The sequence below is a fragment of the Oncorhynchus nerka genome, unplaced genomic scaffold (assembly GCF_034236695.1).
Source record: "Oncorhynchus nerka isolate Pitt River unplaced genomic scaffold, Oner_Uvic_2.0 unplaced_scaffold_868, whole genome shotgun sequence".
Classification (NCBI taxonomy): domain Eukaryota; kingdom Metazoa; phylum Chordata; class Actinopteri; order Salmoniformes; family Salmonidae; genus Oncorhynchus; species Oncorhynchus nerka.
This window is the reverse complement of record NW_027040418.1, coordinates 93,029-95,528: the sequence shown is the minus strand read 5'-3', so window position 1 is coordinate 95,528 and position 2,500 is coordinate 93,029. Positions and strand designations below refer to the sequence as shown.

The 2,500-nt window shown below is 54.0% G+C and overlaps 1 pseudogene; it reads left to right on the top strand.

The window, feature by feature from the left end:
- The window catches only part of LOC135570975 (neurotrypsin-like), a 57,295-nt pseudogene that overhangs the window by 6,346 nt on the left and 48,449 nt on the right, over positions 1-2,500 (top strand).

Sequence of the window (2,500 nt, the reverse complement as noted above, 5' to 3'; positions counted from 1 at the left end):
AGGGGTCATAGCCTGTAGAAGGGGCTCCTGTACTAGGGGTCATAGCCTGTAGAAGGGGATACTGTACTAGGGGTTATAGCCTGTAGAAGGTGATACTGTACTAGGGGTCATAGCCTGTAGAAGGGGCTCCTGTACTAGGGTCATAGCCTGTAGAAGGGATACTGTACTAGGGGTCATAGCCTGTAGAAGGGGCTCCTGTACTAGGGGTCATAGCCTGTAGAAGGGGCTCCTGTACTAGGGGTCATAGCCTGTAGAAGGGGCTCCTGTCCTAGGGGTCATAGCCTGTAGAAGGTGATACTGTACTAGGGGTCATAGCCTGTAGAAGGGGATACTGTACTAGGGGTCATAGCCTGTAGAAGGGGCTCCTGTACTAGGGGTCATAGCCTGTAGAGGGGGATACTGTACTAGGGGTCATAGCCTGTAGAAGGGCTCCTGTACTAGGGGTCATAGCCTGTAGAAGGTGATACTGTACTAGGGGTCATAGCCTGTAGAAGGGGATACTGTACTAGGGGTCATAGCCTGTAGAAGGGGCTCCTGTACTAGGGGTCATAGCCTGTAGAAGGGGATATTGTACTAGGGGTTATAGCCTGTAGAAGGGATACTGTACTAGGGGTCATAGCCTGTAGAAGGTGATACTGTACTAGGGGTCATAGCCTGTAGAAGGGGCTCCTGTACTAGGGGTCATAGCCTGTAGAAGGGGCTCCTGTACTAGGGGTCATAGCCTGTAGAAGGGGATACTGTACTAGGGGTCATAGCCTGTAGAAGGTGATACTGTACTAGGGGTCATAGCCTGTAGAAGGGGCTCCTGTACTAGGGGTCATAGCCTGTAGAAGGGCTCCTGTACTAGGGTCATAGCCTGTAGAAGGGCTCCTGTTCTAGGGGTCATAGCCTGTAGAAGGGGATACTGTACTAGGGGTCATAGCCTGTAGAAGGGGCTCCTGTACTAGGGGTCATAGCCTGTAGAAGGGGCTCCTGTCCTAGGGGTCATAGCCTGTAGAAGTGGATACTGTACTAGGGGTCATAGCCTGTAGAAGGGGCTCCTGTACTAGGGGTCATAGCCTGTAGAAGGGGATACTGTACTAGGGGTCATAGCCTGTAGAAGGGGATACTGTACTAGGGGTCATAGCCTGTAGAAGGGGATACTGTACTAGGGGTCATAGCCTGTAGAAGGTGATACTGTACTAGGGGTCATAGCCTGTAGAAGGGGCTCCTGTACTAGGGGTCATAGCCTGTAGAAGGGGATACTGTACTAGGGGTTATAGCCTGTAGAAGGTGATACTGTACTAGGGGTCGACAGGGACAGGAAGGAGGGGGGAGATGTGGACAGATCTTATCCAGAGACAGAGGCTCCTCAGCTGTGGTGGGAGAGGTGGAGAGACCCCTTGATTTCCCTGGTGGAAATAGAGACGCTGCGACCTCTGAGATGCTGACACCGATACACACACACACACACACACACACGCACGCACGCACACACACGCACGCACACGCACACGCACACGCACACATACGCACACACACACACACACACACACACACACACACACACACACACACACACACACACACACACACACATACACACACACACACACACACACACATACGCACACACACACACACACACACACACACACACAGAGCGCCAAAGGTCAGGTCAGAGGAGAGGGTTGGGGGGATACAGACAGACATGCTAAAGAGGGTGACAGTGATTGGTTTAAAATGACTGCTTGACTGTGTGTGTGTGTGTGTGTGTGTGTGTGTGTGTGTGTGTGTGTGTGTGTGTGTGTGTGTGTGTGTGTGTGTGTGTGGGTGTGTGTGTGTGTGTGTGTGTGTGGGCCTGCTTGTGTCTGTCTGTCTGTCTGTCTGTCTCCGTGTGTCTCTGTGTGCATCCTGTCTGTCTGTCTGTCTGTCTGTCTGTCTGTCTGTCTGTCTGTCTGTCTGTCTGTCTGTCTGTCTGTCTGTCTGTCTGTCTGTCTGTCTGTCTGTCTGCCTGCCTGTCTGCCTGTCTGTCTGTCTGTCTGTGTCTCCATCTCTCTCTCCCTGTAGTTTCTCTGGCCGAGCGCGCTCCTCCGCCCTATCTCCTCGAGGGGGTGCGGTCAGAATGCACTGGGGGGCGGTCCACTGTCAGGGGGAGGAGCCTGATATACTGCAGTGTCCCAGTGTTCCATGGAACGGAGGGGAGTGTCCCCACTCTGCAGCCGTCACCTGTACCCCAACGGAAGGTAGGAGGGGAGTGTCCCCAATGGAAGGTAGGAGGGGAGTGTCCCCAATGGAAGGTAGGAGGGGAGTGTCCCCACTCTGCAGGGGCCCCTGTACCCCAATGGAAGGTAGGAGGGGAGTGTCCCCACTCTGCAGGGGTCACCTGTACCCCAATGGAAGGTAGGAGGGGAGTGTCCCCAATGGAATGTAGGAGGGGAGTGTCCCCAATGGAAGGTAGGAGGGGAGTGTCCCCAATGGAAGGTAGGAGGGGAGTGTCCCCAATGGAAGGTAGGAGGGG